Below are 16,354 nucleotides of genomic sequence, written 5' to 3'. Positions count from 1 at the left end.
ACATAAACCCTACTGGGAAGGCAGTAACCTTCAGGCTCGCTGAGGAGACACTGATCTCAAATCTGTTAGGGAGGTAACCCTCTCACACCCACTGGGGAAATACAGCTTATTGGACACGGAACACCTGTCGAGTCGCCGAACAGCGGCATCCATCGTCCACCCACCGTGTCGACTTTCCTCTTTTGAGAACTCCCAGACTCGCCTAGACTCTTCTGATTTATCCCACAAAGATCGGATTCCTGGGATTCATTCAAACTTTCCAGTCCTTAGACTTTGAAGAGTCTTCTTGATTAACTTTCCAGGACTGTCGTCGTAATCCTTCCCTGTCTTTTCACCGTTCAACTATCTCTTGCCCCTGATCAAGCTCTGCAGCAGGGATCGTTAGATAAAAGCGTGCCCCAGGTATGCCCCAGGTGTTCCGATATTTCAACGCCTAAGTCACTCAAACTTCCGAATAAGATTTCCAGATTTCAACCTCATAAGCATGCATCGGAAGGGACCTCTATGTTTCAAAATGCAAATATTCTTATCAAAATAAACGGATGTTTTCGTAATCAAAACGGTAATGACACAGAAACAAAGTTTATTTGACCGAACACACGCTTTATTGACTGGAATAAAAGATGGCTCACAATCGAGCAACACACAGGAAGCAAACCCTGGAAAGAGGTGATTGCACACAACAGAAAAAACTCTATCCTAGTGGCAATGTGAAACCATGATCTTATCGGGTTCCAACTCAGTTACACCTCATATGTCCTCAAGACTTTCCGCACTTTCTGTCTTCTGAACAAGATGCTTCCGATTGGTCTCTGTTGGAGATTATCCAAGTCATCATGAGCACAAACAATCATGCTAGATGCAGTTGTTCGTTTCATTCCCTCTTTTGCCTGGACCGCCCTTTCGGGTTTCAGTCCACCGGGATACCCTTTTTTGCCCAAGTCGCCCTTGTGGGGTTTTCGACTTGCCGGGTGTACAGTTCTTTTCATTTATTATCCGTAACTTTTGCCCGAACCTTTTCTCTCTTTTTTTTGGTTCGCCGGGATGCCCCTTTTTTTTGCCTGGACTCTTTTATTCTTTTTGTCCAGCGAGCCTCTTTTCACGAAGTATCTTTTAACTGCGTCCGTATTCACAGGGGATGGAAAATCCTCATCATCCGTGGTCGTCAGCAACAAGGCTCTGTCAGAGAAAACCCTTTTTGACCACGAACGGACATTCATAATTGTTTATCCACTTGCCCCACGATCGTCTTGAGGAGGAAGGATCCTTTTCAACACACAAACTCTTCCATGCTACCCACGAGGTCGCACTTCTCGGTCAACAACACGCTTCATTTACTGGGTACAACTGCCCCATGACAAGTAACTGTCAGCCTCTTTTCCCAACCAGGCTCAACGCGTTATTCTGAGTCCTCATCCACTCGCCCTTTTCTAACTTCTCATCCATCCGGACTCTTCACAATGAAATCTAACCTCCAGCAGGCAATATCACTTCCATCCCATACCGTATGAGGAAGGCGTTGCCGCAGTAGATGCACGTACCAAAGTACGACACTCAGGATACCAACTTCGTACTCAGCCACTATCATTGGTGCGTTCACATGTTATCGGGGAAGCACTAGCTCACTCTCTTTAAACTCTCCCCATCAGACATCAAAACCCGTTCGGATTCGGGGTCAGGCCCCTCCTCCGGGATCGGTCACTCTCAATCTTTCGATTTGAGTACCTCGAGATGTCCTCATCAGGGACTTCAGACTTCCTTGGTTGACAATCATCAGTGGGCTGTTGGGCGAGATAACCATACAATACCCTCCTCCTGGTTGCTTTCTAGGAGGTATACTGAATATCGTATTCAGTCGACATCACTTGCCCTTTCACAACCCGTCTGTTCGATGCTAGCTCCTCAAGCACATACTTGATCAGATCCATTTTGGACATCCACAAGGTGGTATGAACCAGCATGCACTGTCTCAATCGGCGAGCAGCCTATGCCAAAGTACATCAAGTTTTCTCGAGCAGTGAGTGTATTGTTTCACAGTCGATAAACTTTTTGCTTAGGTAAATTGCGTGCTCTTTTCGACAAGACTAGTCATACTGACTCAATACGCACCTCATAGACCCCTTAAGGGCTGCCAGGTACCAGATTAGCAGTCGTTTCTTCCCCGGAAGGTATCAGAATCAGAGGTTCCTACTACTCTTTTTTTTTTTTTTTTTTTTTTTTTTTTTTTTTTTGCAGGATCAACCTTGATTCCTCTTTCGTTCGCAACATGCCTCGGCAGCTTGCTGGGCAGCACTCCATAAGTGCGCTAATTCGAACTCAACAGTATGAGTTATCTCTACCTGTCAAACAACTTGATCCATCGGATGCCCCTCTTCTGCTTGGGACTTTGCCATCATGTCATCAACATGGCATTTGCTTTCACGATGAATCATATCATGAAACAAAGTCACCCTAGACTTATGATACTTGGCACCGGCCTTCTCGATACTGAACGACATCACCTTATAACCAGAAGGTGCCCCTTGTGTGATGGACATGGTTTACGTCATATCATCTAGCAACAGTTCAATCTGGTCTCGGCCAAGAAGCCATCCATGAAGATAAACTGAGCATTATAATCAATCCAATACCTCGTTGTGACGTACCGGGAATTCATCTTTCAGATTAGCTCAGCTCACATCTCGACAGTCCACACACATTCTCATCTTTCAGCACCGGTTTCCGCTTCCCTGGAGGACAGTCTTCTCTCCATGGTAACTCGTGCCTCCACAACATTGGTATCTTACCTTGGTGTATCTAGATACAACCGGGCGCACATATACCATCCTGTTCTTGACTTGCCTCTGAAGCGGCCTCAATATTCGCTTTCTGACCTCGGCAGTGCTTGGAGCAACAATTCTGAGCACTCCTCATGCGGTTGAATCACCCTCTCCTCTGGTTTCAACGACCCGGCTAATTCCAACGAATCACAATCTTCTTCGCCTTCTCCTTTGGCATGATAGATCGAGTTGTCGAAGTCATACAAAGGTGTAACCAAATTGTTATCGATGAGATCAGGAGGGTAATCACTTTTGAGGTTGGAACGAGACAAGTTCAAAAGAAAAACGAAAAACATTGCCATTTTTTTTTTTAAAACTGTAAAAAATGAAAAACAAGGAACACCGCTTTTAATCACAAAAACATCCATTTATTACCGATGCAAAACGTTGCAAAATGAAACACATGAGATGGCCCTTACAATGGACCGGTACGTTTCGGGCAAAACGCGTGGCTTTCATGCAAACAAAATTAAAACAGAAATACTACACTTCCGGATGAGCGACAGTGATGCTTTTGGAGACCTTCCAATCGCCTGGTACGCACGACTTTATCCACAGCTCGAGCTTGCGGTCACGGTCAATCTCTTCACTCACTGAGCAAGCATGATCAGGATCCAACATTCCTGCACTGACAAAGATGTACGGTGGACGACGTCCTCTGTTTGGTCTAGATGACTCTTGATCTGGATAACCAATCCCGAACATGTCTGCCTTTACCGCTATGTCGATGATCCTGTCCCAACCTCGGGCCTCTTGGTTCTTCACCACCTCTAGAGCTTGTTTGTAAGAAGAAATGGACAGCTTCTTCTCTTTCTCGACCACAAGAGCGCTCTCCACCTGGACGGTTTCGATTGTTTGACTGGTGTCATACGATGAACTGACTTGGGGTATTTTGCTTTTTATCGCAATGTCGCGGATAGCAAGAGTCGCCACCGACTTTTCTTTCATCCAATAAGGAAAGGTGGAAAAGAACAGGAAAGACCTCAATAGATTTTGGGTTCGGGAGGTACATTATACAAAGGGAAGGTATTAGCACCCTTTGTATCCATGGTTATCCATGGGCTCTTAATTGCTGGATCACTTATCTTTTTGTCTGAAAAAGTGTTGGTGAATTGCTTAAAAATGTTTGAAAGAGAGTTTAACTTTGTAATGATTCTCGTATGAATGTATACAAAGTATTTATCTCGTTTGATTTTGAAAACGGTTTAGAAAAATATAACTCGGTAATGATTCTAGTATGAATGTATACCAAGTGGTGATTTTCTAGGATTCGTAAAGTGTAAAGTGTGAGGGGTGGAAAATGTTTTAGGTTATGATCCAGTAATTGAGAGTTATACCTTCCTAAGGTCGTTATGGGCATTTCCTATCCTTATGAGGGTAAAACTGTCCTTACTATTGAGAAGTAAGTAATCTTACCCTTTGGATGTTTAAGGGTCACCGTAGGGTCATCGATAGGTCATTGAAGGCAACAGTTGTAAGGATACCTTAGCATTCGAAGGGACGATCATCATTTAACCGTAGGCTACACCGAAGGGTCATCGAGGGACGAGATCATATATTCGAAGGCAACATCCGAGGGACTATGATTTATTTTATGATGATTTAATCGAAGGGCCATTGCTAAGTGTATCCCCACATTCGCGGGACATGACCGTAATACCGTAATATCATAAGGCAAAAGAGAGGTCCAAGATCACATATTTAAAGGCCGCATTTTAAAGTTAATTAGGTGATTATGATGAATCTCCACATTAAAATCAATACATTAAAAATAATACATTAAAATTAATACATTAAAATTAATTATGTAATTTAGGGTGAGTCTCCACAAGGGTATCCCACAAATAAAGTGGAAGACCTAACGGCAATCTTTTCCTGGGACATGTGAACCTTGGCAAAATTCAGCAAACGGGTTAGAATACCAAATCGGGGTGTAATCAAAGATTACACCGCAAAAGAAAATACAGCAGCATGAATGTCAGGCAAAACAGTGCATAATTAACATAGAATAGATCAGATACGCATAGGACATAACAAACAAAATATTAGCGACTGTCCCGTTCGCCTCTGCCTCGCCTAGCGAGGGCCTAGCGAATACTCGCTACATGCTCGCTTAGCGATGTGCTAGCGAGCGGCTGCGGGTTTTGAATTTCAGAACAGTATGACTTCAACCTGCGGCATGGCTTATGGCATCCAACACATAATTATACGGTTCAGCATTCACAATATTCAGGCACACTTAAATTCACATGCAAAACCTCAAATATGTTTATGAATTCAATTATAATATCACATGCAAGTTAAGAACATAAAGCGGTATCACATGCAAATTAAGAAAATAAAGCGATAATAGTAATGCAAACCTGTTTGCAATCGAATTGCAACCTTGAATTGGCGAGCCGGATTGAGTTGGGCGGTGGTAGCTTCGGAGCGAAGGAGTGGCCTTCAGGGTTTCTAAAGTAGCCTCCAGGGTTTTTGTGCCAGGGTTTTCGTCTGTCTCCCTCTGTTTTTCGTCCTCCCCTTCATTACTGAAGTGCTGGTATTTATAATGCCCTTTTTCATGACCTAATGGGCTCAGAACGAAGCCCGAAATTTTTTGTTGTCTGTCAGCCTCGCTAGGTGAGCTGGTAGCGAACGTTTGCTTCGCTAGGCGAGCGTGTAGCGAACGTTCGCTAGGCGAGCGTGTAGCGAACGTAACGTTCGCTAGGCGAGCGTGTAGCGAACAGGCCAGTTTGGGCCATTTTCTGGATTGGGCCATTCGTGAGCTGGGCCTTTGTCCCTTTAAGATCAGTGCCATAAAATGAGTCGGAATGCCCCTGAAAAATGTCTTGAAATATTAATGGGCAAATTTTGGGGTATGACAGCTGCCCCTGTTCAATATTCTTGAACCGAGAGAGTTAGGATGGCGTGCATGCCATTCGTGGTCTGGAGGTGGAAGATTATTGAACACTAGAATGCCCCCACAAATTTGCACTTGTCAATTAGTCTTGACGGAGATGGGCTTAAAGATGCCATCCAGGAAATTTGATGATGAAAGCTTCAGATTGCGCCGTACATTAGGCCAATTTGAAGACATGGGCGCCACACTGGGTCGTACGTTAGACCGAATAATGAGTCATCCATTAGGCTGTTGACTTCGCTGGGGAGTCGGAGTGTGTCATATGCTGCTGGGGATAAAGGATCAGAATGGATCATGCGCTATATCGTATCTGAGTTGAAGAGAGGGCCGTACGTTAGGCTGTGTCTGATGATGAAAGGGGGTAGTCGTACACTAGACTACACTTCAGAAATGTACCTTACACTAGGTAGCATCTGAGGAGACGAAGGTCTAATTGGGTCGTACATTAGACCGTATCTGAGCAGAATGAGCCGTCCATTAGGCTGAATCTGATGATAAAAGGGGGTAGTCGTACACTAGACTACACTTCAGAAATGTACCGTACACTAGGTAGCATCTGAGGAGACGAAGGTCTAATTGGGTCGTACATTAGACCGTATCTGAGCAGAATGAGCCGTCCATTAGGCTGAATCTGATGATAAAAGGGGGTAGTCGTACACTAGACTACACTTCAGAAATGTACCGTACACTAGGTAGCATCTGAGGAGACGAAGGTCTAATTGGGTCGTACATTAGACCGTATCTGAGCAGAATGAGCCGTCCATTAGGCTAAATCTGATGATAAAAGGGGGTAGTCGTACACTAGACTACACTTCAGAAATGTACCGTACACTAGGTAGCATCTGAGGAGACGAAGGTCTAATTGGGTCGTACATTAGACCGTATCTGAGCAGACTGAGCCGTCCATTAGGCTGAATCTGATGATAAAAAGGGGGTAGTCGTACACTAGACTACACTTCAGAAATGTACCGTACACTAGGTAGCATCGAAGGTCAAATTGGGTCGTACATTAGACCGTATCTGAGCAGAATGAGCCGTCCATTAGGCTGAATCTGATGATAAAAAAGGGGGTAGTCGTACACTAGACTACACTTCAGAAATGTACCGTACACTAGGTAGCATCTGAGGAGACGAAGGTCTAATTGGGTCGTACATTAGACCGTATCTGAGCAGCATCTGGTCTAACTTGGTCGTACATTAGACTGTGTCTGAGCCGCATCTGGTCTAACTTGATCGTACATTAGACTGTATTTGAGCAGCATCTGGTCTAACTTGGTCGTACATTAGACTGTATCTGAGCCGCATCTGGTCTAACTTGGTCGTACATTAGACTGTATTTGCAGAATCTGACTTGAAGGTCTAACTTGGTCGTACATTAGACTGTCTTTGAGTGGTTGAAGGTCAGAATGGATCGTACGCAAGATCGTATCTGAGTTGTTGAAGGTCAGAATGGATCGTACGCTAGATCGTATCTGAGTTGTTGAAGGTCAGATTGGATCGTACGCTAGATCGTATCTGAGTTGTTGAAGGTCAGAATGGATCGTACGCTAGATCGTATCTGAGTTGAAGGAGTCATATGTTGAGATGAATCAGGATGAACCGTACGCTAGGCTATATCTGATAGTATTTGTATATGCTGTATTTGCAATAAATGTCTGGGATGGGCTTATAGATGCCATCGTTAGGAGGATGTCAGAATGAATGTTGTCATGGAGTGTATCTGAAAGATGTAGTTGAATCCTGAATGTAATTGATAAGGATGTCCGTCTGAATGGACCTTTGTTTTGACTATGTCAGGAGGATAATTGACCTGAAAAATAAAGTTAGCTTCATGCCATGTCATGATGCATGAGATGCAAATGTTGTATGCATGCGTATGCTGTGAAATGATGTAATGAGTGAATTATGCGTCTGGAATGAATGAGAGCATTGTATACATGTATATGTTATGAAATGATGTAATGTATATGATGCGGAACGAAAATTGTATGTAGGTATGTGATGTGAAATGATGTAATGAATGCACTATGTGTCTGAAACGTTCTTCCAGGGGACTCTACTGGGGAAATAAATCTCAGTCTTCGGGTCGGAGATATTTGTATTGATGACCCTTCCTTAGCTAGGGGTATTTGACCTTTATCTGATGGCAGAGATATTCAACAGAGCCTGGCTGGGGTAGAAGAGATGACCGGTCTAGTGATGCCAAGTTCTTCTGGGGCATAACTGGCTTAGCCGGGGAATAGAATTGGCAACAGATTCATTGGAAAGCCTGGTTAGACCTTCTCCTCGATCCTGAAGTCCTTTAGTAATTGTCATTGTTATTTTATGCATGTATTTTGATAAACATTGATCATATTCGAATGCATATATCAATTCAAGTTAAATCAATGGACGTTTACGCAAACAAAACAGAAAAGGTAAAAGAAAAGCATCTTTTTGGAAATGAAATTGTATTGATTTTGAAAGAGGGCCTATAAACAGGCAATTTGTGTACAAGGAGACAGAAATCCTAGTAAGAGGAAATTGTCAGGCAAACAAAGAGAAGCTATGAGGAAAAATCCTGTTGATTTTAACTCCACTACTGTCATTATGTCTTCAAGCATCTCATCTATTGCTGTCGGATAGAAGTGATTGGCTTGTTCAGTCCCTTGAACTTGGTTGAAGCAGACAGAGAATGAGGCATAGTCATACGCTTTAATCCCTAATTTTTGCCTGGACCGCCTTTTCAGGTTTTCAGTCCACCGGGATACCCTTTTTTGCTCAAGCCGCCTTTTCAGGTTTTCGACTTGCCGGGTGTACGTCTTTATATGTTTATCCCTAATTTTTGCCCGAACCCTTTTGGTTCGCCGGGATGCCCTTACTTTTGCCTAGGTACATCGACCTAGCGGGTCTTTGCTATGCGTAGTATTTTTTAACTATGTCAGCATTCACAGGATGCGGGAAGTCTTCGCCGTCCATTGTAGCAAGCATCATGGCTCCACCAGAGAATACCTTCTTAACTCTAAATGGCCCTTCGTATGTGGGAGTCCATTTACCTCTGGGATCACCTTGCGGTAGAATGATACGCTTGATCACCAAGTCGCCAATTTGATATACCTGTCTCTTGACCTTTTTGTTAAATGCCTGGATCGTGCGCTTCTGATATATCTGATCGAGTCGAGTCTGAATCCATTCATCTTCATCTAAGCCCGCCTCTTTCATGATTCCTAGAGAGGGAATCTGAACTTCCACTGGTAAGATGGCTTCCATTCCATAGACTAAAGAGAACGGAGTTGCCCCTGTCAAAGTGCGCACTGAAGAGCAAAAGGTAACATCTCCTGCCGGTCTTTGTATGTTACTGTTATATTCTCGATATTGTTAGCAGCCTCCACGGCACCGTTCGTCTATGGCCGGTACGGAGAAGAGTTATGGTGTTTTATTTTGAACTGCATGCAGCGTTCAGTTTAGTACCATTATCAGTGATAACTCTCTCAGGAGACAGCAGGTTTCTCGAATGTATATTTGATAAGATCCATTTTAGGAATCAATAAAGTGGTATGATTCAACATATACTGTCTTAGTCGGCGAGCAGCCCAAGCCAAAGCGCAGCAAGCTTTCTCGAGCTGTGAGTATCTTGTTTCACAGTCGGTACCTTTTGCTAAGGCAGTGTATGACATGCTCTTTTCGACCAGACTCGTCATGTTGCCCCAGCACACCCTATTGAATTTTCTAACACGGTCAAATACATGATTAGAGGTCTTCCTTCAACTGGTAGCATTAGAATTGGAGGTTCTTGGAGATATTTCTTGATTTTGTCATTCATCATTCCATACCATCTCTTGATTTTTCTTTTTTGGTAATTTGAAGATGGGTTTGCAGGTAGCAGTCAAATGTGGGATGAATCGGGCAATGTAATTCGAGTGCCCCAAGAAACCTCTGACTTCTTTCTTGTCTATTTCAGTACCCATTGCAATTTCAATTGATTCCTCCTGCGGCTGTATGGTCTTTTCTTCTTGTAGTAACAGTCTGACAAGTTCACCAAGGACTTCACAATCTTCCTCGCTTCCATCCTCGGCTTGGTAGATCGGATTTTCAAAGTCATAATGAACAGTAGCAGAACTATTATCAACAGGATCCAGAGTGGATATGGATCGGAAAACTGTTACGTGCGTGTGTGCAAGAAAACATAGCTTGTTTTGAAAAAAATGACAGGAAAGATAAAGAGCGCAATATTTGAATGCAAAAAGTCCATTGATTTATTGAATATGAATATGCTTATGAAATGACAAAACCCTTGAAAAATTAGCTATTATGCCCCGGGTATAGACACAATGCTTTGAAACACAAAAATAGCAATAACAATTACTCCTGACTAAAGGAAATCGGGATAGTGTCTTCAGCCTTCCAATTATTGGGTCCGTCACCAATTGTTGGGAAAATCCAGCTATCCAAGTCATAATCGTTATCAGTATCTTCCACAGCATTGACAGTCTCGTCATGATTAGGAAGAGGGGCAGTGATGCCATTAGGAGTCTCCGGAGGATCAAAGATAGTCGCCTGTATCTTCCCACTTCGAATGCCACTTTCAACATGTTCGCCTGTTAATATAAGTTCAGTGAAACCCAATGAGGAACTCCTCAATAGATGGCTGTAGAATGGGCCAGTCAGTGTGCTCATGAACATGTCCACTAATTCTCGATCAGTCATAGGGGGTTTGACTCTGCCAGCCAAATCTCTCCACTTTTGAGCATATTCTTTGAAACTTTCTTTAGATCCCATAGTCATATTCTGCAACTGTAGCCGAGTAGGCGCTAGTTCAGAATTATACTGGTACTGTTTATAGAAAGCAGTTGCTAAATCAGTCCATGTGTGGATGTCAGAGCTCTCGAGCTGATAATACCACTCCAATTGTGTGCCAGACAGACTCTCTTGGAAGAAATGGATCCAGAGCTTCTTATTAGTGGTATACGGCTGAATCTTTCTCACGTAGGCTCTCAGATGCATCTGAGGACAAGATGCCCCATCATACTGAGTGAAAGCGGGGACCTTGAATTTGCGAGGAATGATCACATCGGAGACTAGACCCAAACTTTCAAAATCCAGACCGGGCGCCTTCTGACCTTCCATAGCTAGCATGCGTTCTTCCAGCAACTTGTACTTGCCATCTTTTGGAGAGTACTGTTCATTCTCGTAATCTTCATCGTCATCCTCAGGGTTGAAAGGATCAGCATTCTCATCTTCTGAATCTGTCTCTGTTTCCTCTTCTTGATCCTTCGGAATTCTGATTTTGATTCCCGCAGCCTGTCCTTTAAGCCTTCTTCCCGGGTTAATGTAACTCACAGCTTTCTTGTCTTTCTTTTTCTCGAGCAAGAGAGCTTTCAGTTCCTCCTGCCCCCTGGATAAGTTCAAGATCATCTCCTGGAGTTGAGCATTCTGAGCATGGAGATCCTTGACAGTTTGTTCGAGGTCCATTTTTCTGTGTGGAGGAAAACCGTGAGAACACTGATCCCTTTAGAGTACCTGTTATGCTATGTTATGCTATGCAATGCATGAAATGTTTTCAAGGCCTTTTGGAATTTAACTTTGCATAAACTACCGAAAAGGGAAACTTTTTTTTTTTTTTTTTTTTTTTTTTTGTTTTTTTTTGTTTTTTTTTTTTTTTTCATACAAAACAGAGCAAAGTTAAATCCCTAAGTCCTTGAAATGGTTAGTACAATGTTATGATGTCATGATGTTATGATGTTATGATGTTATGAGGTTAAATAAATAACAAGCACAAGCAAGTCACACAACCATCATTCCTAGGTTTTAAGGCTTGCATGAGTTCCATAGGTAAGTACCCTCCCCACTGAAGTTTAGTTGGTTCAACCTGTCCTAGAATAGTAACCGGGTTCTAAAAGGATCTCCAATCATTGACCTTCCTTCAAGTCCACTTCAGTGCAACACCAAGTGGTTGACCGAAGCTTCCCTAAAGTCCAATCTCAAAGAGTGTAGTATCGAGTCTCAACCAACCCCAGTCGGAACCGAAGTCAGTTATCTCACTACTTTCTAATGGCTAGGATGAGTCAATTAGGGTTCTAAAGGTCTGGTTAATGCTTTGATGACACCACGCAGATGCCAAATTTTTCCTCAAGTAAACATGAGGAACATCAGGACATCCAAAGTGTCACATTAACCGTAGCCATCATTTTAACCATTCCAGTATACGCCGGATAGTCGCGATGATCTATTGCTACTTACCTAAGGTACACTAGATCCGGGTGTAGGATCTTTCACTCAAAAATCCCCAAGCAATCCCTTAAAAGTAAATCAGACAATTTTAAATAAGTGATCTTGTTTTTTAAGGTAACCTCTCTTGTAATCGTCCCCAGCAGAGTCGCCAGTTCTGTCATACGATGAACTGACTTGGGGTATTTTGCTTTTTATCGCAATGTCGCGGATAGCAAGAGTCGCCACCGACTTTTCTTTCATCCAATAAGGAAAGGTGGAAAAGAACAGGAAAGACCTCAATAGATTTTGGGTTCGGGAGGTACATTATACAAAGGGAAGGTATTAGCACCCTTTGTATCCATGGTTATCCATGGGCTCTTAATTGCTGGATCACTTATCTTTTTGTCTGAAAAAGTGTTGGTGAATTGCTTAAAAATGTTTGAAAGAGAGTTTAACTTTGTAATGATTCTCGTATGAATGTATACAAAGTATTTATCTCGTTTGATTTTGAAAACGGTTTAGAAAAATATAACTCGGTAATGATTCTAGTATGAATGTATACCAAGTGGTGATTTTCTAGGATTCGTAAAGTGTAAAGTGTGAGGGGTGGAAAATGTTTTAGGTTATGATCCAGTAATTGAGAGTTATACCTTCCTAAGGTCGTTATGGGCATTTCCTATCCTTATGAGGGTAAAACTGTCCTTACTATTGAGAAGTAAGTAATCTTACCCTTTGGATGTTTAAGGGTCACCGTAGGGTCATCGATAGGTCATTGAAGGCAACAGTTGTAAGGATACCTTAGCATTCGAAGGGACGATCATCATTTAACCGTAGGCTACACCGAAGGGTCATCGAGGGACGAGATCATATATTCGAAGGCAACATCCGAGGGACTATGATTTATTTTAGGATGATTTAATCGAAGGGCCATTGCTAAGTGTATCCCCACATTCGCGGGACATGACCGTAATACCGTAATATCATAAGGCAAAAGAGAGGTCCAAGATCACATATTTAAAGGCCGCATTTTAAAGTTAATTAGGTGATTATGATGAATCTCCACATTAAAATCAATACATTAAAAATAATACATTAAAATTAATACATTAAAATTAATTATGTAATTTAGGGTGAGTCTCCACAAGGGTATCCCACAAATAAAGTGGAAGACCTAACGGCAATCTTTTCCTGGGACATGTGAACCTTGGCAAAATTCAGCAAACGGGTTAGAATACCAAATCGGGGTGTAATCGAAGATTACACCGCAAAAGAAAATACAGCAGCATGAATGTCAGGCAAAACAGTGCATAATTAACATAGAATAGATCAGATACGCATAGGACATAACAAACAAAATATTAGCGACTGTCCCGTTCGCCTCTGCCCCGCCTAGCGAGGGCCTAGCGAATACTCGCTACATGCTCGCTTAGCGATGTGCTAGCGAGCGGCTGCGGGTTTTGAATTTCAGAACAGTATGACTTCAACCTGCGGCATGGCTTATGGCATCCAACACATAATTATACGGTTCAGCATTCACAATATTCAGGCACACTTAAATTCACATGCAAAACCTCAAATATGTTTATGAATTCAATTATAATATCACATGCAAGTTAAGAACATAAAGCGGTATCACATGCAAATTAAGAAAATAAAGCGATAATAGTAATGCAAACCTGTTTGCAATCGAATTGCAACCTTGAATTGGCGAGCCGGATTGAGTTGGGCGGTGGTAGCTTCGGAGCGGAGGAGTGGCCTTCAGGGTTTCTAAAGTAGCCTCCAGGGTTTTTGTGCCAGGGTTTTCGTCTGTCTCCCTCTGTTTTTCGTCCTCCCCTTCATTACTGAAGTGCTGGTATTTATAATGCCCTTTTTCATGACCTAATGGGCTCAGAACGAAGCCCGAAATTTTTTGTTGTCTGTCAGCCTCCCTAGGTGAGCTGGTAGCGAACGTTTGCTTCGCTAGGCGAGCGTGTAGCGAACGTTCGCTAGGCGAGCGTGTAGCGAACGTAACGTTCGCTAGGCGAGCGTGTAGCGAACAGGCCAGTTTGGGCCATTTTCTGGATTGGGCCATTCGTGAGCTGGGCCTTTGTCCCTTTAAGATCAGTGCCATAAAATGAGTCGGAATGCCCCTGAAAAATGTCTTGAAATATTAATGGGCAAATTTTGGGGTATGACAACTGGGTATTTCAAGTTTTCCAATGTCCATTTCTACTTCTTTCATCTTCTGGGTCGTGTCTCCCATCAATACACACCCCTCTGTGGCAACGGCTGCACAGCAATTATCAACCACAGGGAAGACTCCATCCTGCACCAGAGGTTTTGGGACCACAGCTAGGGGAACCTTTAGCTGATCTTCCTCAGTCATCTCCATTCCTTTCTTGACCTTTTTCACCATCTTCACTTTTACAGGACCCTACCTGGGTACCGGGTTGACATCCCCACTCATTATCTGGGCCAAGCTGATGGTCTTGGAGTCCACCATGTCCTGGACGACATGCTTGAAAGCTTTACAACCCTCAACACTGTGCCCGGGTGCCTCAGAATGGAATTCACAACTGGCATTCTCATCATAGTGTGCAGGCCTCTTCTGTTGTGCTATGGGAATCAAAATCCTTGGCTGGACTAACCCCAAATCCCTCAATCTCCTGAACAGAAGGGTGTAGGTCACAGGTGGCTCCTCAAACTGACGATCTTCCTTCTTTCTCTTCACCTGGCTCCTAGCTCTCGGTGCCTTCTGTTGAGGTGGTGGTTGTTGCGGGGGTACAGGTGAGTTACCAACAAGAGTGGTTACAGCAACAACATAAGGATGATAACGATCCTTACTGCGTTCTTTCTTTGCCGGCACACCACTTGACTCAACCTCCTTTTTGAGCGGACCACTGTCAGAGAGTTTCTTTGCTATCGAGCCAGAGGGATTTGCTACATCGGATGATGGAGCCCTTCCCTGAACTTTCTCCTTCATCATCAAGCTCTCAATCCTTTCCAATCTCTCAGACATGGCTTTCTGCCCCAAGGCAAGCCGTGCACAATACTGAACAATCCCCTCATCATCTCTTTCAGTTCAAGGATGTCGGTGTTGGGAAGATCCATCAGCTTGGATTTGTTGAGTCTGACTGTATGTCTGAATGGAAGAGCTATGCGCACCGGTTGACACCTACAAAACAGCAAATGGGTTAGTATGACTCACGCATGCAATGTCTATCCGTACCAGGAATATTCCTTTGATTTTGGTTTCACAGAGACAGATAATTTTTCATCAATAATATTCTGACATCTGGATATCTCTCAACCAGAATCTTAATCAAAAAGTGGACCCTGAGTACGGATAGACATGGGTGGAATGCAGATGAATGCGATGCAAATGCATGGATGCAGGTCACTGTGCCGTCGAGTCATCTGAAGACCCATTCTCTGAACCAGTCACAGTCATCGGGACTAAGTCACCATAAATCCGATTTGGGGAGTTCCGAAATAAACGAAACTGGAGATTACATCATTATCATCACAGGAACATCCACTGAACGGATGACAGTCAGATCCTCTGAACAGGTACTTTCCAAAATCAACCCGGGGATCCAAAATAAACGGAACCCATTGATAAACCACAGACAGAACTCCGGCGTCCCAGAAATAAATGTCCATAAATTTGGTTGAACCAAAGTCACCATCACAGCACCACTGGCAGAAACCGTATTTGTAGAGAACAAACCCTCCCCTCACTGGTAGGTTCTAAGAACAGAAGTTTGTCAACTTCAGCCCTTCAGTCGAGAATAATACGTTTACCACTGAAGGTTTGGCATTATTACGGGATAAGAGACCTCTGCTGACTCCCCTCAACAGGATATCCTAAAGCAAGTTCCCAGTCTCGGGGTCCTCGGATTGAGCAGCGATAATGCGCCCACCAGAGCTAACATAATCACGTCTCGGAGGAGAGGCCTCGACTGAATTCTCGGAAAATGGTCACCAGAGTCGACAATTTCTAGCGGAACATCATGTCGTTACGGAACATCCATAGGACATAATATATCCAAGAGAAACCTCGTCTGGGTGTGGTTCTTCACGAACGACTTAACGTAGCAACATGCCACGCAAGCCTCATGAACATCCACTCTAAAATTTGTGTGTACACTCAAGCCTGGGTAATGGGCTTACCTCTCATAGAACACCCCACCCCAACAAACAGATAAACGGCAGCAGATACAGCAAACATATGTACATGAATGCAATAAGGTAAAGCAGGTAAATGCTGAAAATAAATAACTGTACAAAAGAATAAACACCCAATAAACAAGAAACCTACAAAAGCTAGGAGGGACTCGCTTAGGGAAAGTATATCCCCAGCAGAGTCGCCAGCTGTCGCAACCCGAAAAATACCGTAGTGCGAAAAAAACAACCGGCGAGAAAGAAATGACAGAAGAGTCGCCACCGTGCGTTATTTATCCCAAAG

This window comes from Lathyrus oleraceus, chromosome 4 (assembly GCF_024323335.1).
Source record: "Lathyrus oleraceus cultivar Zhongwan6 chromosome 4, CAAS_Psat_ZW6_1.0, whole genome shotgun sequence".
NCBI lineage: Eukaryota > Viridiplantae > Streptophyta > Magnoliopsida > Fabales > Fabaceae > Lathyrus > Lathyrus oleraceus.
The sequence above is the reverse complement of the archived record's forward strand: the minus strand, read 5'-3'. Positions refer to the sequence as shown.